Genomic DNA, 25804 nt, shown 5'->3' with positions numbered 1-25804 from the left:
CCCACTACATCAATGTACCGATGCAAGAATCTGTGTAGTAGATGATGCTAACGCATCAATAGGGAATTCATATATTATTCTCAATCTCTATAATAAGTGTGTTCACATGTGGTACATCTGGTACTCATACCAAATTCTCTAACATTATGCTACTAGGTATGTGATTCATAATATGATTCTCCTATAGATAAACAGTGAGAAAAAACAATTAACTTTTATCTTTGAGATCATAAAATAATCCATCCTAGTGACATTTAGAGTAGCTATCAAATCTAGCATGCCTATGATCTGCTTCCAACTTACTTGTCCATATCAAGCGCACATGTGCAAGACTACCCAATATGTGCATATGATTCAAACTAATATTTAGTAAAAAAAACACAGCTCAACGGTATCCTTGAGACAGACTAAGATGGAATGCAGTTCATAATGCGCATCGATGTCATTAACGCTAAACTCTTAAATGAAAGAGATAATGTAGCATAGTTGATCATAGATCTACCCATGTTAAGTGGAATTTTGTTATTCCTATTTGACACCTAAATACATTTAGCGTCAATTGCGGAAAACTGGTACATAATACCCTCATTGACCATATAGTCTTTGCACTATCCCAAGAAATACTCATATCCTCGATCAGATCGAAGTGTCTTGACAAGTTTACCTAATATGTGTTCCACATCAGTCTTAACCTTCTCAGAAAATACCAAGAGTTTAAGACTTGTGTTGCATCAGATAAACTTATCCAAAACGTGAGTAATCTTGCTTGGATGTTCATAAGACCACACGTGTCAGTGTGTACCGACTCCAATTGTTCTTTATGTCTATTTCATTTGGCTGATTAAGCCCTTAGAGTTATCTATCCTTCAAAACAAGATTCACAAGTTTGGTTTAGGCTCCTCTGCCTCACTAGGTAATAAACCTTCTTTAACCAATCTTTAAATCTCATTTTGATTGATTATAACACAAAAATAGACACCAAAAATACAATGAGTCAGGAATAACAAATTTTCTCTTAACATTCAATCTAGAAGATGCAACATTAGTTTCTACATCCTGCAAATCTTAAGAGCTTGTGATTATAGTATATTAACCATCTTTCAACGCACCAGAAGTAATCGCATATCTATTCAATTTTATAAAACCAGTTTTACAAAATAACAACACAGTTTTTATAAACCACAAGTGAAACAAGAATAAGATAGCGTCTAACTTCTGTGCATAAAAATAGTTCTCTAATACTAATATCCTCATACTCTCTATTTTCAGATGTAATACTCCCACTGACTTAGCTACAACCTTGACATCAGGTTAAGTACAAATATATTCCATATCATCGAGGCTTCTGGAATCCTGAAATCCTTACAATAAATTGCAAACATGTTTAGTGGCTCCAGAATCTATCCATCAGGAATTAATAGACACAACCACATAACATGGCTCAATGATTAAATATATATTTTTCTATGCCACGTCATTGCTTAAACAGTTCGTCCTTTAGTGTTTTAGTTAGCGACAAAAGAAACAGTTTTCTTCGCTCTCAACATACACTGCCTTATTCCCTTTAACCTATTTGAATACCCATGTTTTGTGCTAGTCTAGTCCTATTATCATCCTTCTTCTTTGCTTTGCCCGTCCACTTGGGCCTAGAAGAAGATGGTTTAGACTAGGTTAGATTGATAGGAACGCCCATACTCTTGATTATCCCTTCATCTGTTACCAATTCTATAAGAATATCAGCAAGTGTGAACTCAAACTGATTCTTTATTTAGTTCACTCTAACAGAGTCGAATGAGTTTGGTAACAAGGCAATAATCATGTCAACTTGAAACTTACCACCCAAGTCAGCCTTATTGATCTCCAGCTAATTTTTAAATAATAAACAATCATTTTCCAAAATTTGATTTCAAACTGGAGTTCATGAGGCTATCTTGATGGTATTTAAATTTGACACAGTACTTAGGCATATGCTCTATCTAATCTCACCAAAATATCTCATTGACATTTAATATGATGCTTGAAGAAAATAAAATAATACAAATGTTAGCTTTGGAGTATATTCGAGCTAAACTCTAGAATATTGCACCAAGTCATATCATTTGCCTTATCTAATTTATTAAAAGCATTAATGTCAAATTTGGTATCTCAAAATAAAAGAAATAGGTATAGGAGTAATAAACACATTTTGTACCCTTACGTTGTGAATAAAATATCTAAGTTCATTTTCCAGTCATTATAAATAAGGTCCAATATCATAAAATATGTAAGCAAGCAGATAAACTGGAGTAGACATAATTAATCTGAATATAAATGCATTCATACAATATGCAAGGTGAACTATTAATAATGTCATGCATATTTAAAATTAAAATGAGCTTGTTAACCACATAATACAATAAATCTCAATCGAACAAGAGATCATTATCATTATTGGTGAACAATCCCTTTTAATTAATGCGGGTCCCTCAACTCTGTAGCATAATAAATCAACTAATCAATATGTCAATAACTTATCCTGTTGGAGGAGTTCATTATTACTATTATTGATATTCATTTGCTATTAAGCGAGCACTTCCATTAAAATAATAATATGTGGGTCCCTTAACCACTGCATGAAAAATCGAATAACCAATACGCCAATAACTTATTCGGTTGGCGAAGTTCATTATTGCTATTGGCGGGCAAATCCCATCATTTCCATATCTCTTAAGACAATGCCTTGTCTATCATATGAAATGATTCCCGATTTAATTTAGCCTTTCTAAAATCACCTAGTATAGACCACTTCGTTGGGAAGCTAACACTATTGATTTTAGATTGAGTGTATAACGTTATTAAAACTCTAACGAAAAATTAAACATTAAATATGTTGTCATTATAATCTAGACTCTTTAAATCATGCGTAGGGCCTTATTTTTAAAGATCTAATTACAATGAACATTTAATATTTGTATTTTCATGAGACAACCATTCTTGTAATATTAAGACTCTTCAAATCATGCGTGGGGCCTTATTTTTGAAGATCTAATTACAATGGTGTTAATAACAAAGGCCATGGGGCAATGTATAAAAATCCCCGCTCCCACTCAATTTTTAATCATTCATAATTAGGGTTTTCATTTTATTCATTTACATGATATAATGCATGCAAAACGTCTTGATTTTAATCCAATTAAATTTAGAAAATATTTGGACTTTAAACGATTCACTAATATTTAATTTGAAGCACACGTTAAAAATAATTTTTCTGTTTCCCAATAAATGCTCTCAAATTAATTAGCAATCTAATCCAATTTATCTTCATAATTTAATTAATATAAATCAAGCCATTTAATTAAAAATCATGGATCCAATGCATGAAACAATTATAACAACTATTAAATTATTCCATGCATCAAATAATAGACAGAAGCAATATAAATGGCCAATAGATTCAGCTTTTAACATTTAAAAACTATTCTTGCTGTACGGGCATCCTTCAACTGTCTGTAAACACCCATAGGAAGCTTGTACGCGTCAGGAGAAGTAAAACGCCGCTTGAAACAAGCCCGGAGGACCCCACACGCGCTGGCACGCGCCTAGGGCAAGCTGCACGTGCTCCCACGCGCTCCCACGCGCCGGCACGCGCCTTGGGCGCGTGGAATGCACACCCACGCGCTCCCACGCGCCTGGGGCGCGTGGGACGCGCCTCCACGCGCCTTCACGCGCGTGGAGGTCAAGCTACCTTGGCTACCAGCATGTGCACTCTCCTGGCGCGTGTGGAACACGCGCCAGGCTCACCATCTTGACGCCACACCTGATCCGGGCCACCTCCGACGCCCCTTCTCGCCGCCGGCGAAGCTCCGGCCACCGGAAAAACGCCGGAAAAATTCCAAAAAATCCCAGAAAATTAAATTTAGCCTCAAAAAATTCCCGAAAAATTCCAGAAAATTACTGAAGCATAATTTAACCCTTTCGGACCCTCTTGAAGCTTCATAGCATCCTTTGATGAATATTACATGGCTTTAATAAATACTTACAATTTGAAATACAATGGAAAAAATTAAATTACATCATTGAATTTTCAAACGGCTAAAACAAAGCCTTAATTACATTCATCCAAAAATAAAATTACATTCTATATACCTATAAGCTTCATCCATGGCCTAAACATTCATCATCATTCATTCACAATTATACATACATCATGATCATATAATAATATAAACATATGCATATATAAATTTGGATCCATGACGATGATTTTGATAAAAACATGATCTCTAGTAATGAATCAAACCATGTGCTCTGATACCACTGTTGGGAAACGTGCAAGTTTTAAAAACTTTTCGAGGGATTTTGATTCATAGATCTTGATTCATCACATAGAGATAAGTTTTATGCAAAAATAAAAATATAATGTATCATTCAATTAATGGATTGAATACTTACATCAAAGGTCTGAGTAAACCTTTAAAACTTTCCTCTAAAGTGAATGTTCTCACTTATTGTAGATCCCTTAGCAAGATGCCTTCTCCTTGGATTTCCATCTTCTTGGTAATTATTTTGTCTTTAGGAATCACTCATAAGCCTCCATGAATTACCTTTGAAAACTAGGCTTGTGGGAGCCTCTATTAGATGAGACCATAAACCCTAATTTTCTAGAGAGAGAAAATTTATTCCTTTTTCCTTCTCATAAAAATCACCACATAAAATATACATAGACCATGTATATTTATAGGCAACATAAAAATAAAGAAAAGGAAACAACAAATCCTTCTCCATCTCTAATTCATATGTCTCAAATCTAATATGATTCCAATATCAAGTTGGGCTATGAGTGAGAATCCATTGGGCTTATTATTTTATTGGCTACAATGAATTAATAATTAGCCCGGTCCATGGACCCAATTCAATTAATTCATAAATTAATTTCTACTCCGCTAAAAGAAATTAATTGAACTCCAATTAAATAATAAATAACCTCTAAGTCAATATTGCACTTTGACCCCTCTATGCATAATTAGTTATCGGATAAATATAGCCATCAATCCGACTACTTAATTAATATATTTATTTTGGTACCTTTGATTATTTCTGGCTCGATCACAATAAAACATTTGTTTGACAAAAATAATAATTTAAATAAATAAATATATAATAAATCATTTTGTCTAAAAACACACGAAGGCCTTCGAATTTACTTTGTGATCAACCATAATCAATACAAAATAAATACAAGTAGCAATGATGCAAATATTGAAAATATAACCCTCTAACTATTAATTACATAACTACCCGAAGTGTCGGTCTAAGGATCCCGAAGAATCCGCCGAACAAATCAAAGTAATTATTAATTAATAAAAGAGTCTATACTTTTCTCATGCTTAAGAGTCAAATCCCATGACGGTGATAGGGAGTAATTGCATACGACGGCTCTCGCAATCTATCTCAACCTAACGCGGATCCAGTTCAAGTCTTAATTAATTATGAATCCATCCATAATTACCGACTATGAACAATTTATAATTACTATTTATATATCATGCATTGATTGCCATCACATACATATATATAAATATTTCTTGTAATTACATGGACACTATCAATTTCATAGTGAATCGAAATATAATATATTGAATTCACCAATTGTATAAAACATAAATATTTCAGAAACGTCAGAAACATATGTCAATTAATCCAAACAGGAATTTGCTATGCCAGGGTATATAAATCCCAACAACTACAACAAACAGGGCCTTTTGCGACCAAATTAAAAAAGTTGTAAATACTATGTTATTTGTGACCAAAATGAGTTGGTCGTAAAAGTTAACATATTAGCGACTAAAGTAAATTTTGGTCACAATTAATAAGCACATTAATGACCAAAATAAATTATGGTTGCAAAATGATTGATTTTTAATGACCAAACTTTATGGTTGCAAAATGATTAAAGTTTGGTCGCAATTGGTTAAAGTATTAATGACCAAAAAATATTATGGTCGCGAAAGAATTGATCTTTTACGACCAAATTTTATGGTTGCAAAATGATCAAAGTTTGGTCGCAATTGGTTAATGTATTAACGACCAAAATAAATTATGGTCGCGAAAGGATTGATTTTTAACGACCAAATTTTATGGTTGCAAAATGATCAAAGTTTGGTATCAATTGGTCAAAGTATTAACGACAAAAAAAAATTATGGTCGCGAAAGAATTGATCTTTTAGGACCAAATTTTATGGTTGCAAAATGATCAAAGTTTGGTTGCAATTGGTTAAAATGTTAACGACCAAAATAAATTATGGTCACGAAAGGATTGGTCTTTTATGACCAAATTTTATGGTTGCAAAATGATCAAAGTTTGGTCACAATTGATCAAAGTATTAACGACCAAAATAAATTATAGTCGCGAAAGGATTGGTTTTTTACGACCGAATTTTATAGTTGCAAAATGATCAAATTTTGGTCGCAATTAGACAAGGTATTAACAACCAAAATAACTTATGGTCGCAAATGGACAAATTTTTTGTAAAATAATATATCGACTAATTAATGACTCGGCAAAAATGTCATTAATTACAAGATAGACAAATTAGTCATTTATTGTTTTGAGCTTAATTAATTTATAAAAATGTCAATATAAGAAAAATATAAAGAAAAGTATTAATATATAATTACTAAGTGTTTTATTAATTCTCAATCTAAAATGACCTGCACCTTAAATATTTTAATAAATAACTATTGTTAGTTAATAAAAATATAAAAATATATATTATGGAGTATATTTTTAAGAGAATTGACTAAGGTTTAAATATTGAAAATTTTAAGAGCGATATCAACATTACAAACACTATTATTTTATTTTCTTTAAATATATTATTATATGACCAGATTTTATTTTATTAAAAAAGTCATTTAGATATTATGATATAGTTTTATAGCAAATAAAATAGCTAATTTGTGGTAGATTTTATAGAAATTATTTTATTTTTATATCAATTAAAAAAAATTTATATTAATAATTCTTGTAGAATTAGATTTTCTTTTATTAAGAAGCTTATAATAAATAGATAATTTGTGTTAGAGTTTTATAGAAATTCTTTAAAAAAACTCTTTTTATATCAATTAATTATTATTTTTAATCATTTTTGTCTAATTAGATTTCCTTTTATTAAAAAAAAAAACTCATAATAAATAGATAAATAGGTAATTTATATTAATTAATAAATATTTTTTATATTAATAAATAAATACTGAAACACTGAAACTCTTTATACTTTTAATAATTTTGTAATGTTATGAATGTTTTTCTTTTAATATATAATGTAAAAAAAAATGGGTTTAATGCTTGTGGTGGGGGCCACTCCCCACTTATTCTTCTAAAGGCCAAAGGGCCATTATTTTGGCCTGAAAGCTTTCTTATCTCCTCGGCAGTAGGCATCTCTCTCTCTCTCTTTCTCTTCTTCTTTTTTTTTTTTTTCTTTTTCTTTCTTCAACTTTAAACTACAATTACGCTCTCATTTTTGAGAATTTTTTGGTACCGTTTGCGGTAAAACGAAGAGAGTGGCGAGATCTTCACATAGATGTAAGCAATTTCAGCCTTGGTGCCTCCTTGAATTTTTGAAATTAGGGCTTTGGAATTGGGGGTTTTCTCCTCCTTTGAGGTAGGGGTTCTTAATGTATAATTTCTTGCACCTTAGTGAATTTCCTTCTTGATTTTACTACTTAGCATGCAATTTTGTGTTGATCTTCTTGTAAATAATTTAATTGTTCTAAATGAATTACATGACTATGTGTTTTAATTGGCATTATGTGTAATAGCATGCTTGAATGACATATAATTCATGTCTTACATGCCTAATCCTGCTAGCTTATTGTTGAATGTAAGTAATGTGGTAATTTCTTTGAAATTCTTGTAAAGCATGTAAAATGGCATGAGTTTGAAAATTTCATGTGTGTTGATAAATATTGGCATGGCATGAAAATATGAAACATACATGCACTTCATTGGGAAGAAATGGGGAATATTATTTTATATATATATATATATATATATATATATATATATATATATATATATTTAGGAAAGAATGTTGAAAATGATTTTGTAAAAAAAAAAGAACCTGGCCGCCTAGGAGTTGCCTAGGGACCGTGGCATTAGTGAGACCTAGAGGGGATTAGGAAAATCGCCCTAGTGTGGTTGAGTTACCTGGGCCCCAAATGACACCATGGAGTTACCAGAGGTCAAGGTCAATGGCCATGTGACGACCCAAGTTTTTCAACCCGGTGTGTAGTGATGAACCGAAAGTTGATCCAATAACGGATCCGAAATGCGGAAGCGAAACCAATAACAAGGTCTAAAGGGATATCAATCATCCCTAAGACACCTAGATGACTTTCCATGAAGTCATGAAACTCAAGGAAATAACCAGAGGAGAAACTAGAGTAAAAAGGTCAAATGGTACCCTATGGCACCAATGACAACCAAAGGAACATGATCTAGTTCTAACTAGACCAAGTACACCACTAAATGACTTAAACAAGATCAACCAAGTACCGTGGGAATAACAGACAAAACTAACCAGCCGAAACAAATGACCAAGCAAAAACCACGAAACAGCTCCATTTCGGTCGACCGAAATGGAGCTTCGGTCTGCCGAAATGGGCCAAGGAAGGAAGGAAATGAACCTTCACTTCGATCGACCGAAATGACGAACCGGTCGACCGAAATAGCCTCGAAGTGAAAAAGGCTACTGGAATGAGATGAATTACTGTTCAACTGAAATTCAAAGAGGTTCGGTCGACCGAAGTGGCATTTCGGTCGATAAAAATGGCTCGAAAATGTGCTTCTGAACCAGCTATGCACTAAAATGAAGAAGAGTTCCTAAGTCTCAAATGGAAACCCCCTTACATGATCAAAATGCAGTATATGCAAGTGTGTGATGATGTGAATATCCACGCAAGTGTAAAATAACATTTTAAACATGTTACAATGGCCCAAGGCCTTATTACAATTCATTTACAACATTTGACATGTCAACCCTCCAAGTTAGAAAAATTACATTTCATGAACAAAACTAAACATGCCAACACTTGCATGTAAATAAGAATACTTCTAAGAGACATCAACTCTGTAATTCACCCAAAGCGAGTGCAAAACTCCAATCTCGAGTCCTGTACCTGAAATATGCCCCAATAAAGTAGGGGTGAGCAACATAAAGCTACTCGTAGGAAATAAGCATGCATCGACCTACATTTTACAAGTTTGCAGGATTTAATCATTGTGGTTCATTCCACCTAACGTCTATGTCAAAGGTGAGACCCAGGGAGCATCCTAGCTACGTAAGATCATTACTAGCATAAAACACATCCTTTATATAATTTCAACAACCCAAGAGCATGCTACACATAGCAACACGATATAATAGCTTACACAAAGCAACAATATAAGAACATGCTTACACCAAGCATCAATATAGGAACATGCTTACACAAAACAACAAGGTATAGATTTTCCAAGTAATCAACTTAAAATCTAAAATGTGAAATCAACTAAATATAGCAATTTAGTATAATTAGAATATCTAATACCACACATCAAGATATAGATTTTCTAGACTATCAACTAGAAATCTAAAAGTGTGAGATCAACTAAATATAACAATTTAGTATAGTTAGAATATCTAATACCACACATCATGACATAGATTATCTAGATTATCAACTAGAAATCTAAAAGTGTGAAAACAAATAGTGGAAGACTTGGACATCACATCTCGGATTTCTGCCGAGAACAAAATGGTTATTTCGGGCATTAACCCACTGGGAAGACCACCCTAGTGCGCACTATCTCAATTGAGGAGAACTCATACCTCCCACACTAAAGCCGAACTTTATCCATGTCACATGTAACAATGTCCTAAGAGATTCCAAAATATATATCAAGTTCAAAACTTATATATATATATAATAAGACATACAAACCAACTTCCATGCGCAAGTAGTTTGAAACCACACAATCCATGTCTTAGGATTCAAATTCTAAAATGACATACATAATGTCAACACAAAGTGTACAATTCATTACACAAATCAATCATATATTCAATATTGGAAACAAGTTCTCATGAATATAAATTTAACAACAAGGTACTTAATGCTTAAAGCATATCCAAGTGACGTCACGACAAGTCCATATCCATGATCTTAATATAGAAATAACTTCTAAAACATGATTAAATCCATGGATAAACAAGATAAAATTTAATTAAATCAAACTAATTAAACTCTCTAGATTTCACATCATTTCCAAATGGCCTCAATTTAATATATGTTAAAGGACAAATCATGGTCATTACATATATTCATTCAAAAGCTTAATTAGGCCCATGGAACCACTAAATAGATTTTAATTAATTCTCTTAATTAAAGTCTCTAAATTTTCAATCTCAACCAAATGCTCTCAATTTAAAGTATGTTAAACAACATGCCAAAACTTAATTTAGAAGCATAATACACCTCAATTTCATGCAAGGTATAACCATGAACTTTAATCTTTCACAAAAGATAAATATTAATTAAAAAGTGCTATTCTTATTTAATTAATCCCAATTTAATATATGTTAACAAATATATTAAAACTAAACTTTCTAGCATGCCACAATTCAAATCAAAGTTATATATTATCATGAATTTTAAATCTTATACAAAGAAATAAAAATTAATAACTTTCTAGATTTGATACAAGGCATACATATATGTTGTATAATCATAGCAAACACACAATACAACACACAAATAATCCTACAACATTCCCTATCTCCATTTGAGATGAAATCTCAAATCCCCACCAAAATGGAAGTGCTCCGAATCCGACGAAACTTCTAGGTTTTGTCGGGGACAATACCACGAACGAGAATCCGAAGAAAGCCCCATCAAAAACACATCTTGACCTCAAATCCAAACTCAAGAAATGGCCAAAACTGAGTTCTAATAAGGGGGAAAGGTAGAGCATGGCGAGGGGAACAATAAACACAAAAGTACTACACCTTTTCAACCAAGGGAAGTGACCGAAAAGAAGAGAGAAGCATGGCTTCCATGAGATCCGGCCAAGAGAGAGGAGAGAGAGAAAAAAATTTGATATTTTCTCTGAGGTGCTCTTATTTATAGAAAATCTCAAAAAGTGCCCCGCTAGGTCCAGAAAAGTGAAATTCAAGCATATGTGCTCAAACGGCAAAACTCCGTGAACAAAAAAGATTCAAAATAAGAAAAGATGAACAGCGGAAGAAACGGTGTCAAAAACTGAGTCCCGAGCAGAAAGTTATGCCCCAAACGAATTTGGCGCAAATCGGGGCCAGAAACCCTGAAACTGGAAAACATCGACCAGGAGGAAATTCCAAGAGTACACGACTCTACGAAAAGTGAAAATGAATGCCATACGAGGATCCAGGCTCAAAAGAAAACATTGAGCAATAACTTTCATTAATTGCACAATGGCCCCTCCTAAAAGTGAAAACTGCAAACCTGCCCCAGAAAAAAGATATTTTCTTATAAACCCCTGAAATAAATATCTTCAAAAGATATTTATGAAAAACACCCCAAGAAAAGAAAAAGATTCCAAAGAACTATGCATCCATGCTCCTATGGACACCGGGAGCAACCAGAGTGCTTTACTACAAAAGTAAAGATACGTATTTCATGGAAACCACTGAGAATGAAGATACGTGAAATCAAAAACCAACTTTGAACACAAGAAGTGTGGTTACGCCAACAAAGTGACAAACGGGGAAAAGATAAAATAGGGAAAAAGACGAAATAGGGAAAAGGACGAAAAGTGAATAGTGTTTAAAAAGTGAAAATATGGAAATGACTCAGTCCTCAAAGGAAGTTGTCAATCCAAAGAAAAGAGTCTTAGAAATCATTTCAGAGCACTCGAAATGACACTAATTGACAAGAAACCAAACTTAAAAGGGAAAAGACAACGAAAAAAATTTATCCGAAAATTCGGGTCATTACAACCTTCCTACCTTAAAGGGATTTCGTCCCTGAAATCCAGCCCCAACAAAACAAAAAGGCAAAACCAGGATAACTATGGAGTACATCTCCAAGTACCCTACACAAAACACCACACCAGCGACCTCAAAGCTGAAAGGAACACACAAACCAGTGTCATTTACACCCACGTGCTCATGACAAAACAACCTCTCAAAGGAAAAGTGACCACATGGCCACACGACAAGTCTGAACTCACATACAGAACCCAAGGTCAGCCAAAGAACGGAAAACAACAACCGTAAGCGTCCCTCCTGACAAACCATCCAAAGGAACCAAAAACAACCACCAAAAGAACTCCAAGATAACCACATATCGAATCAAGGTACCAAACAAAGACGACATGGCAGTACGAATAACGACCAAAACCCGCCCACGGCGTACTCAAATGTGTGGTAGCAATGACAGTACCTAGTGCCCGCCCACACTTACTCGTCAGTAAGGTAGCATCGACGGCAACTAGCATTCGCCCACAACACACAACTTTATACGGTAGCATGACAGTATAAAGCACTAGTTTATAACTTGCCCCACTAGGTCTACCCATAGAACTCTCGATACCAATGACATCAATGTCACAAAACGATCATGGCCAAAAGTAATGTGGGAACTAGGCATCTGTGAGAGGTGGAATATGGCCCAAAGACGTTCTAGACCATCTTGGTCAATCCCAAACTCTGACAACAATGTCATAGGCACCACTATCCTTAAGGCCTCAAATCCTCAATACAACAAAACTAACAACTCTAATGCCTCAAAATGCTACTACCAACAACATCAATCGAGAATCCAAAACCTGAAAAGCAAACTTCAGAAATCAAAACAAGTCTCACTACAAGATATTTCATCAAAAGTCCTACATTTATCCCTAAAACAGATCAACTACAAAACCAATCACCATGATCAAACATCCAATCCATATCCCTATCACGGATAACTAAATCCTCAAAATACAAATCCACCAAGTGGCACACACATTAAAATACCAACAACCAAGGTCACAAAATGAATCTCTCAAAATCGTGCTTGGCAACACCAAGCTAAATCAAAATTCCTTAATTTTAATCCTTAACCAATCATCGGAACTATAATTCCTCAAAACCACACCTAGTCATAACTAGGACGAGAAACTCCACAAACAAGCTATATCCAACAGCGATCCTCCAAAATTCCTCCTAAGAGTCAACCATATCCAGGTCTCCAAAATGGAAACAAGTCTCCAAAAGACATTCTCAAAAGAGCATCGAGCTCACCTCATAATCAAACAAATCCTCAATGATATGGACACAAGTCCCCATAAAATGATCTCACACCAATCAACTCACTCTGAGCACCACAACTCTATCAACAACCATAGCAGAAACTCCCCAAGGGAAGACACGAAAGAAAGGAAACCACCAGTCCTAAAAAGGACTACACCATAATTCCATCTCTGAAATGAAAGACAACAAGGTCAAAGACTTTACTCCCTACATGGAAGTAAGTTGACCAAAATCCATCAAATCCTCACCAAGGACTTAAGACAATGGTAGTGATCCTCACGGACCAACCAACCCCAAAACAGTGCACAACGCAATGACGAGAAGAGATTCACACTTTGTGAGGTCCCTAACACGAACCAGAAAATAGAAGAATATCCTCCCACAAGTGTCGATATGACAAACACAGAAATAGAGCATCCTTCCCACCTTAGGGAAGCGGACAGCTCAAGACAAAACAGATGTGATAACTCCTCTACAAGGAATTTCACAACGAAACCCTTACGGAAACCCACACACACCCTATGTGTTGCCAAGGGGAAAACAAAAGGGAAAACCAAACCTGGAAGTCATGCATATGACAAGGAATGCAACTACCAAAAAGAAAATCTACTCACATAGATAAAATCAAGGGTACATGCAACACGTCTCCACGTAAGCACAAAAGCATGTCATTAAAGCACAATAACAACATGGCATCTCTAAGTATATAAAGAAGGCATGCTAATGCCACCCAACAAGAAGGCAAATGTGGATAGACCTCCACCTACTCATGCATCACAATAACATAAATCATACTACTAACATGGTAGTAAACGAAACTACAAAAGATAAAAATGATGCAATAATGAACCCTATGGACGTCGTGTCCTAGAGTGCCTAGGTAAAGGAAGGACAAGTCCTAATCATAAATTGTCTCCAAAAACGAATGCGATAACAACCTGTCTCAAAACAAACGTGAGCCCTTACCATAACGGTAAGACTCTAACAATCCATCTCCGAATCTAAAGGTGACACTACAAGTGACACTAACAATGCAATGCTCTCTCTACTTGAAACATCAATCAATCGACTTGATCCCAAAAGCGTCATCACGCAAGGAGAACTTCCAAAGAAAATGGCAACTATGGCCATACCAGCAACAACCAAATCAATCACCACGACTGATCTCCAAAACAACCATCATCATTATCGGTCAAAAGGACAACACCTATCACAACAAAACCAACACTGACTCCATCCGAACTACACTTGTAGTTTGCCAGTATGGTAGCATGATAGTGCCATGCACCCAACCACAACGTACCAGTCCATGAAAAATGCAATCCCAGAGGAATCATTACGAACAATCAAGGATCCTAAGAGGTCCATAACCTCATCATGGCTCAAAACTAATAAATCCATCACTATGGCAACGCTAAATGACTCACTTCACGAGAGGCTAAACAAAAAGGTGACCATCCACCTACCTCAAAACCAATGCTAGGTCGATAACAATCTACACTACCACGAAATTGTGATTACAATCACCATCAACCTCAACTCGTGCCTCAAAGACCAATCCCGTGCCATGCCAAATATGCAACACAGTTATGCATATGCAATTATAATCTAGCATACATCACATGTCATGCTCTTTACATTAGAATTAAAACAAGTTAAACAGATAGCACACCACATACAGCACGTAAGCACATAAACATGTTACCAAACCAAAACATGATATCAGGAAGCATATAAACACATAGAGCATGGCAACATAAGCATGATATGCACCCATACCCGTCGTCCAAGGTATTCAAACCTAGAAGCTCTAATACCACTTGTGAAGACCTAAGTTTTTCAACCTGGTGTGTAGTGATGAACCGAAAGTTGATCCAATAACGGATCCGAAATGCGGAAGCGAAACCAATAACAAGGTCTAAAGGGATATCAATCATCTCTAAGACACCTAGATGACTTTCCATGAAGTCATGAAACTTAAGGAAATAACCAGAGGAGAAACTAGAGTAAAAAGGTCAAATGGTACCCTATGGCACCAATGACAACCAAAGGAATACGATCTAGTTCTAACTAGACCAAGTACACCACTAAATGACTTAAACAAGATCAACCAAGTACCGTGGGAACAACAGATAAAACTAACCAGCCGAAACAAACGACCAAGCAAAAACCACGAAACAGCTCCATTTCGGTCGATAGAAATGGAGCTTCGATCTGCCGAAATGGACCAAGGAAAAAAGGAAATGAACCTTCACTTCGGTCAACTGAAATGATGAACCGGTCGACCGAAATAGCCTCGAAGTGAAAAAGGCTACTGGAATGAGATGAATTACTGTTCAACTGAAATTCAAAGAGGTTCGGTCGACCGAAGTGGCATTTCGGTCGATAAAAATGGCTCGAAAATGTGCTTCTGAACCAGCTATGCACTAAAATGAAGAAGAGTTCTTAAGTCTCAAATAGAAACCCCCTTGCATGATCAAAATGCATTATATGCAAGTGTGTGATGATGTGAATATCCACGCAAGTGTAAAATAACATTTTAAACATGTTACAATGGCCCAAGGCCTTATTACAATTCATTTACAACATTTGACATGTCAACCCTCCAAGTTAGAAAAATTACATCTCATGAGCAAAACTAAACATGCCAACACTTGCATGTAAACAAGAATACTTCTAAGAGACTTCAACTCTGTAATTCACCTAAAGCGAGTGCAAAACTCCAATCTCGAGTCCTGTACCTGAAATATGCCCCAGTAACGTAGGGGTGAGCAACATAAAACTACTCGTAGGAAATGAGCATGCATCGACCTACGTTTTACAAGTTTGCATGATTTAATCATTGTGGTTCATTCCACCTAACGTCTATGTCAAAGGTGAGACCCAGGGAGCATCTTAGCTACCTAAGATCATTACTAGCATAAAACACATCCTTTATCTAATTTCAATAACCCAAGAGCATGCTACATATAGCAACACGATATAATATGCTTACACAAAGCAACAATATAAGAACATGCTTACACCAAGCATCAATATAGGAACATGCTTACACAAAGTAACAAGGTATAGATTTTCCAAGTAATCAACTTAAAATCTAAAATGCGAAATCAACTAAATATAGCAATTTAGTATAATTAGAATATCTAATACCACACATCAAGACATAGATTCTCTCGACTATCAACTAGAAATCTAAAAATGTGAGATCAACTAAATATAACAATTTAGTATAGTTAGAATATCTAATACCACACATCATGACATAGATTATCTAGATTATCAACTAGAAATCTAAAAGTGTGAAAACAAATAGTGGAAGACTTGGACATCACATCTCGGATTTCCGCCGAAAACAAAATGGTTATCCCAGGCATTAACCCACTGGGAAGACCACCCTAGTGCGCACTATCTCAATTGGAGAGAACTCATACCTCCCGCACTCAAGCCGAACTTTATCCATGTCACATGTAACAATGTCGCAAGAGATTCCAAAATATATATCAAGTTCAAAACTTTTATATATATATATATATATATAAAATAAGGCATACAAACCACCTTCTATGTACAAGTAGGTTGAAACCACACAATCCATGTCTTAGGATTCAAATTCTAAAATGACATACATAATGTCAACACAAAGTGTACAATTCATTACACAAATCAATCATATATTCAATATTGGAAACAAGTTCTCATAAATATAAATTTAACAACAAGGTACTCAATACTTAAAGCATATCCAAGTGACTTCACGACAAGTCCATATCCATGATCTTAACATAGAAAAAACTTCTAAAACATGATTAAATCCATGGACAAACAAGATAGAATTTAATTAAATCAAAATAATTAAACTCTCTAGATTTCATATCATTTTCAAATTGCCTCAATTTAATATATGTTAAAGGATAAATCATGGTCATTACATATATTCATTCAAAAGCTTAATTAGGCCCATGAAACCACTAAATAGATTTTAATTAATTCTCTTAATTAAAGTCTCTAAATTTTCAATCTCAACCAAATGCTCTCAATTTAAAGTATGTTAAACAACATGCCAAAACTTAATTTAGAAGCATAATACAACTCAATTTCATGCAAGGTATAGCCAAGAACTTTAATCTTTCACAAAAGATAAATATTAATTAAAAAGTGCTATTCTTATTTAATTAATCCCAATTTAATATATGTTAACAAATATATTAAAACTAAACTTTCTAGCGTGCCACAATTCAAATCAAAGTTATATATCATCATGAATTTTAAATCTTATACAAAGAAATAAAAATTAATAACTTTCTAGATTTGATACAAGGCATACATATATGTTGTATAATCATAGCAAACACATAATACAACACACAAATAATCCTAAAACATTCCCTACCTCCATTTGAGATGAAATCTCAAATCCCCACCAAAATGGAAGTGCTCCGAATCCGATGAAACTTCTAGGCTTTGTCGAGGACAACACCACGAACGAGAATCCAAAGAAAGCCCCATCAAAAACACATCTTGACCTCAAATCCAAACTCAATAAATTGCCAAAACTGAGTTCTAATAAGGGGGAAAGGTAGAGCATGGCGAGGGGAACAATAAACACAAAGGTACTACACCTTTTCAACCAAGGGAAGTGACCGGAAAAGAAGAGAGAAGCATGGCATCCATGGCTGCCATGAGATCCGGCCAAGAGAAAAGAGAGAGAGAGGGAGAAAAATCTGATATTTTCTCTTAAGTACTCCTATTTATAGAAAATCTCAAAAAGTGCCTCGAAAGGGCCCCGCCGGGTCCGGAAAAATGAAATTCGAGCAGACGCGCTCAAACGGTAAAAATCTGTAAACGAAAAAGATTTAAAATGAGAAAAGATGAATAAAGAAAGAAACGGCATCAAAAACTGAGTCCTGAGCAGAAAGTTATGGCCCAAACGAATTTGGCGCATACTAGGGCCAAAAACCCTGAAACTGGAAAACTTCGACCAGGAGGAAATTCCAAGAGTACACGACTCGACAAAAAGTGAAAATGAATCCTGTACGAGGATCCAGGCTCAAAACAAAACATTGAGCAATAACTTTCATTAATTGCACAATGGCCCCTCATAAAAGTGAAAACTGCAAAACTGCCCCAGAATGAAAATATCTTCCAAAAAGATATTTTCTTATAAACCCCTGAAATAAATATCTTCAAAAGACATTTATGAAAAACACCCCAAGAAAAGAAAAAGATTCCAAAGAACTGTGCATCCATACCCCTATGGACACCGGGAGCAACCAGAGTACTTTACTACAAAAGTAGAGATACGTATTTCATGGAAACCACTGAGAATGAAGATACGTGAAGTCAAAAACCAACTCTGAACACAAGAAGTGTGGTTACGCCAACAAAATGACAAACGGGGAAAAGACAAAATAGGGAAAAGACGAAATAGGGAAAAGGACGAAAAGTGACTGTGTTTAAAAAGTGAAAATATGGAAATGACTCGGTCCTCAAAGGAAGTTGTCAATCCAAAGAAAAGAGTCTCAGAAATCATTTCAGAGCACTCGAGATGACACTAATCGACAAGAAACCAAATTCAGAAGGGAAAAGACAACGAAAAAAATTTATCCGAAAATCCGGGTCATTATAGGCCAATCCTCCTATCAAGCTGCCATGGAGTTGCCATGGGACGGGTTCACTAACGGTTTGAAAATGATGATGGAAATGGTTTTGGCAAATAGGGAGTGACATTGCATGGCATGGCATATCATTGCATGGCATATTCATTTATGGTATCGGATTAATGACTTGGTATTGTGGTTATATATATATATATTATTTTCGGCATGGTATAATCCTAATTTCCTTATTCTTATTCATTGTGTGGATTCACGGGGTCTCAAGAGGTGTACGTTAAGCACTTCCTACTGAGCTTATGCTCACCTCTTATATTTAACATTTTTTTCAAGAAATAGGAAAGAACTGGCGGATGACGTTCCACCATAGGCTTAAATTAGATTAGAAGACCTTTTTGTTATTTTTGTATCTAAGTCCCACTATTTTTGTAAAACTTAGCATATTATATTCTGTACTGAGACTTATGGACTCTTGCTATTGTAGTTATATTAATGGGCTGTAATTTCATTAGAAGTTGTCTAAATGTTATAAGACATAGACGTTCGACCTTAATTTTATTTTTGGGACTGTAATTATGATATTTGGATTGCATAGCATGTAGTTGTTCCACATAAACTAAACTATGTTGAGATATAATGAATGGATGAAAGAAATGTATTATTTACATTGTGCTGGGACAGGTTAGGTAAATTTGAAGGTCCAAGAGAGGTGCTACGCATTTTTTTGCATTTAAGCAGGTTGTTGTATGACCCCTTTTTAGCAGAGGTGATGTCAATATATATATATATATATATATATATATATATATAATTGGTATTAGTTTAGGGTCGTTACAAATTTGGTATCAGAGCGTCAGTTCGAAAACCATTAGGACACGGGTAGAGGCCTACCTAGGGTTGTCTGGGAAGTCATTGGCATTGTTATTTCCTTATTTGCAAAAGTATTTTGCTATGTGAAAAAGCATGCTTAACTGTTTACTTATTTACGTACTTATGTGCTTATATACTTATATTAATGTGTTCATTGCATAGTCTTACATGCTAAGTGTTAGTATAGTGTCATTTTGTGTTAAGTTGTTCACGGTTGGACCTTAGTGTAATCGTTATTGAACCATTTTTTTTATTTTATAGAACGATGTCACGGCGTGAAGAACCAAGAGAAGTTGGCCCTAGGCCAACAAGGGGTGATGTTGGCGAGAGCTCTAGCTCCAATCTGGCGGAGCCAGTTGATGAAGACACACTTCTTAGGGATTTGGTTGCCCTAAGAGTTGTTCCTACAAGGAGGGATAATGTTGAAGCACCCCTTGAGGAGGGTGAAGGTTCGATGGAACTTGCATTGAACCGTTTGTTACAAAAAGCCTTGAGGGCTACAATTGCTACACATCCGCAGCCAATCCCACAACCGGTAGTTCAGGTAGAGGAGACACCAGCATAGAAATGTCTCAAGATTATTAAAGGGTTTTCTCAATTATTGCCAGTGATGTTTGAGGGTAGTGCGGATCCAATGGAAGCGGATGACTATATGGATCAAGTTGAAACTCAATTGACTTTTATGGATGTGACGGATGATCATTTGAAAATCATCCTAGCCACTTACAAGTTTTCAAATGATGCCAAGTTTTGGTGGAAGTTGATCACAAATCAGTATAAGATTGGAGAGATGAGTTGGGATAGGTTCAAGGAGCTGTTCTATGAGAAGTATTTCCCTGCTCCCAAGAGATGGGAGTTAAAGGTTCAGTTTATTGGCCTTATCCAAGGCAATATGTTGATGACAGAGTACGAGAACAAGTTCACTTCTTTTTCCCACTTTGCTCCAAAAATGGTGAGAGATGAAATTGATAAGACTCGAAAGTTTATTTCCGGTCTTGATTACAAAATGAGGCCGTTGTTAACAACACAGGGCATCAAGGTTTATTCGAAGGCAGTGGAAGAGGCATTGATGCTAGAGGTGGAGGTGAAAGATAAAGATGCAAGAAGGGAACAGTGGAAGCAAAAGAGAAATACAGGACCATCTTCAGAGGGGCAGTCATGGAAGAGGAACACGGGTTGTTCATCTCAGTCTCAGGGGCAGCTGCTAGCACGATCCACTCCTACTACCCCTATGCCAGGGTCTGCTAGGAGTGGTGTCATCTGTTGTCACTGCAATCAGCTGGGTCACTACAAGTCAAAGTGTCCACAGACATCGGTTAATTCTAGGGTTTGTTTTGGTTGTGGCCAATAGGGACATAAGGTTAAGAATTTTCCTAATCAGGGAGCAGGCACCGGTAGTGGCAAAGGGTCACAACAGAGGCCGTCATAGTTGGCTACAGTTCAGTCAGGTTTCAAACCATCACTACCACAACCTGCCATGTCCTTTCAGGGTTCACAGCCAGTTAGGAGGGATACTCCAACTATGTTAGTGCAGCAGTCAGGTGTTCAAGTTGGTAGTTCTCAGGCACAGACACCACAGGGGCGTGTCTTTACACTTACTCAGACTGATACATCTTCTGGTCTATCAGTTCTCCAAGGTATATTTCCAGTGTTTAGTTCTTGGGCTTGTGTTCTGTTTGACTCTAGTGCATCTCATTCTTTCATTGCATCATCATTTGCACTTGAATCAGGGTTAGAGGTCAGTTTTATGGATCAGGTGTTGTGTGTTGATACACCAGTTGGGGTTTCAGTGTCCTTGAGCCGAGTTATAAGGGAATGTTCCATTATTATAGCCGAGCGGACTTTTGTGTTTGACCTTATCCTCCTGAAGATGACTAGCTTTGATGTCATTGTCGGGATGGATTGGTTAGCTTCCTTTCGTGCCACAATCGATTGTTTCTGAGGTAGAGTCACAGTTTGTACTCTTGAAGGAGACTATTTCTTTTTCATGGGAGATCGAGGTAATTCCCAACCAACATTATTGTATAGAATTCGTGGACAGAGTCGTGGTGATTACTTCTTGGCTAGTCTTCTAGCCAAAGAAGATGATATTGTGAAAGAGGATTATCCTACAGTTGTTCGTGATTTTCTGGATGTGTTTCCGAAAGATTTGACAGAGTTACCTCCACAATGAGAAGTGGAGTTCACTATTGATTTGATGCCCGGTACCGCGCTGATTTCTATGGCACCGTATCGTATGGCACTAGTTGAATTAGAAGAATTAAAGAGGCAGCTTAATGATTTGAGGATAAAAGGTTTCATCCGACTGAGTGTGTCACTATGGGGCTCACCAGTCTTGTTTGCTAAGAAGAAATATGGTTTTTTAAGGTTGTGCATTGATTACCGAAAGCTGAATCATGCCACTATCAAGAACAAGTATCCTTTGCCAAGGATAGATGATTTGTTTAATCAGTTGAGAGGAGCCAGTTATTTTTCGAAGATTGACTTGAGGTCTGGCTATTATCAGTTGCGGGTTAGGGATGAGGATATCCCGAAGATAGCGTTCTGTACACGGTATGGACACTATGAGTTCCTTGGTATGCCTTTTAGCTTGACTAATGCTCCAGCGGCATTCATAGACTTGATGAACTGTTTCTTTCATGATTACTTAGACCAGTTTGTGGTAGTTTTCGTGGATGACATTCTTGTGTATTCACGATCTTGGGAGGAGCACGAGATCCATTTGAGTATTGTATTGCAAATTTTACGGGAGCACCGATTGTATGCCAAATATGAGAAATGTGAATTTTGGCTACAATAGATGAAGTGTTTGGGACATGTTGTTTCAGAAGGTGGAGTATCAGTTGATCTATCAAAGATAGAGGCAATTATGAATTGGAAGCAACCCAAGAATGTGTTTGAAGTCCGTAGTTTTCTTGGTTTAGTGGGTTACTACTAAAGATTTGTGAAGGATTTTTCTCACTTGGCAGCGCCTATGACCCGTTTGACCCAGAAAGGGATCAAGTTCGTGTGGAATGAAGCCTGTGAATCATCTTTTCAGGAGTTGAAGACAAGATTGACTACAGCTCTAGTGTTGGTGATACCTTATATGATTTATTATGACGCTTTACGTGATGGTTTGGGATGTGTGTTGATGCAGGATGGTAGAGTAGTGGCTTATGGGTCTCGACAGCTGAAGACTTATAAGTACAACTACCCTACTCATGATTTAGAGTTAGCAGTCGTTGTATTTGTCCTGAAGTGTTGGAGACATTACTTGTATGGTGAGAGATTTAAGGTGTACTCGGATCATAAAAGTCTCAAGTACCTTTTCTCTCAAAAGGACTTGAACAACAGACAGAGGCAATAGGTTGAATTTTTGGAAGATTATAATTTTGATTTGCAGTTTCATCCGGGCAAGGCAAATGTGGTAGCAGATGCCTTAAGCCGAAAATCTTATGGAACTTTGGCTAGTTTAGCCATTCGAAAATAAATGCTTGAAGATCTGGCAGAAATGGGATTGTAGTGTTTTGATGACAATGCTTGCTGTGAGTCGGCATTCTTGTTTAGTCTTGTGGCTCAGCCTACTATTGTTAGACGAGTGATTGAGTCGCAGAGATAGGATCCGGATTTAGATGCCATTTACACCTTAATCTCTAGTGGTGAGACAGTGAAAGATTGGACCTTACATATAGATGGAGGTTTACGGTATAGAGGCTTGTTAGTTTTTTCCACAGGATGTCGTGAGGACGTCCTACGGGAGTTTCACACTTCCCGCTTTGCAGTTCATCCAGGTGGTACCAAGATGTATCATAATTTGAGACGTTAGTATTGGTGGAATGGAATGAAGAAAGATGTTGCACGGTTTATGGCTAAGTGCCTTACCTGTCAACAGGTGAAGGCCGAGCGTCAGAGACCAGCTGGTTTGTTACAACCATTACCTGTAGCGCAGTGGAAATGGGAATATATTGCTATGGATTTTGTGACAGGTCTTCCAAGGTCACGGAAGGGCAATGAAGCCGTATGGGTCATCGTTGACAGATTGACCAAGATAGCTCACTTTCTGCCTATTAAGGCAACAGACGATGCAGAAAAAGCTTGGTGTTCTTTATGTGAAGGAGATTGTAAGGTTGTATGGAGTTCCAGTAACCATTGTCTCAGATAGGGATGCCAAGTTCATTTTGAAGTTCTGGAAAGGACTTCAAGCAGCGTTTGGTTCAGCGTTGCATCTTAGTATGACATTCCATCCACAGACAGACGGCCAGTCGGAGTGTACTATCTAGATCTTGGAGGATATGCTTTGGGCATGTGTGCTTGACTTGGGTGGTAGTTGGAAAGATCATCTACCACTTATTGAGTTTGCCTACAACAACAGTTATCAGGTGAGTATTCAGATGGCTCCATTTGAGGCGTTGTATGGTAGACCTTGTAGGCCTCCTGTTTGTTGGAATGAGGTGGGCGAGATAGCCGCCCTAGGACCCGACATTGTACTTGAGACTACTGAGAAGATTAAGCTGATCAGACAGAGATTGCTTACAGCTCAGAGGCGACAGAAGAGTTATGCGGATAGGCATAGATGGCCACTTTCAATTGAGGTGGGAGACCATGTTTTTCTTCGGGTTTCTCCACGGAAGGGGTTGTTGAGGTTCGGGAAGAGTGGCAAGTTATCGCCACGATTCATTGGATCTTTTGAGATCTTAGACCAGGTAGGAGATGTTGCCTACAGACTTGCTTTGCCACCGCAGATGGACAGAGTTCACAATGTTTTTCATGTATCGATGCTACGGAAGTACGAGCCAGATCCATCTCACATTTTAAGTTGGGTTGATATGGACATTGATGAAGATGTTTCCTACGAGGAGGGACGTGCAGATCCTTGACACACAGCAGAAAGTGTTAAAGAACAAGATGATACCATTAGTGAAATTTTTCTAGAGGAATCATGGAGTTAAGGAGGCTACTTGGGAGCTTAAACAAGAGGTTCACTCCAAGTATACAGAGTTGTTTTCTACCTCAAGTATGACTTGATTTTGGGGACAAAATCTTTTAAAGTTAGGGAGAATGTAATGTTATGAATGTTTTTTTTTTTTAATATAAATATAATGTAAAAAAAAAAAAAATGGGTTTAATGCTTGTGGTAGGGCCCACTCCCCACTTATTCTTCTAAAGGCCAAAGGGCCATTATTTTAGCCTGAAACCTTTCTTCTCTCCTCGGCAGTAAGCATCTTTCTCTTTTTTTTTTTTTTTTTTTTTTTTTTTTTTTTTTTTTTTTCATCAACTTTAAACTACAATTACTCTCTCATTTTTGAGAATTTTTGGGTGCCGTTTGCGGCAAAACGAAGAGCGCGGCGAGATCTTGACATAGATGTAAGCAATTTTAGCTTTGGTGCCTCCTTGAATTTTCGAATCTAGGGCTTTGGAATTGGGGGTTTTCTCCTCCTTTGAGGTAAGGGTTCTTAATGTACAATTTCTTGCACCTTAGTGAATTTCCTTCTTGATTTTGCTACTTAGCATGCTATTTTGTGTTGATATTCCTGTAAATGATTTAATTGTTCTAAATAAATTATATGACTATGTGTTTTAATTGACATTATGTGTAATAGCATGCTTGAATGATATAGAATTCATGTCTTGCATGCCTAATCCTGCTAGCTTATTGTTGAATGTAAATAATGTGATAATTTCTTTGAAATTTTTGTAAAGCATGTAAAGTGGCATGAGTTTGAAAATTTCATGTGTGTTGATAAATATTGCCATGACATGAAAATATGAAACATATATGCACTTCATTGGGAAGAAATGGGGAATATTATTTTGTATATATATATATATATATTTGGGAAAGAATGTTGAAAATGATTTTGTTAAAAAAAAAAAAAAAAAAAAACAAACCCGGCCGCCTAGGAGTTGCTTAGGGACTGTGGCGTTAGTGAGGCCTAGAGGGAACTAGGAAAATCACTCTAGTGTGGTTGAGTTACATAGGCCCCAAATGACGCCATAGAGTTGCCATAGGTCAGGGACAGTGGCCAATCCTTTTTTCGTGCCGCT

This window comes from Cornus florida, unplaced genomic scaffold (assembly GCF_030987335.1).
Source record: "Cornus florida cultivar Cherokee Brave unplaced genomic scaffold, ASM3098733v1 CherokeeBrave_3.0.0_Hap2_Chr06, whole genome shotgun sequence".
NCBI classification, from domain to species: domain Eukaryota; kingdom Viridiplantae; phylum Streptophyta; class Magnoliopsida; order Cornales; family Cornaceae; genus Cornus; species Cornus florida.
The sequence above is the reverse complement of the archived record's forward strand: the minus strand, read 5'-3'. Positions refer to the sequence as shown.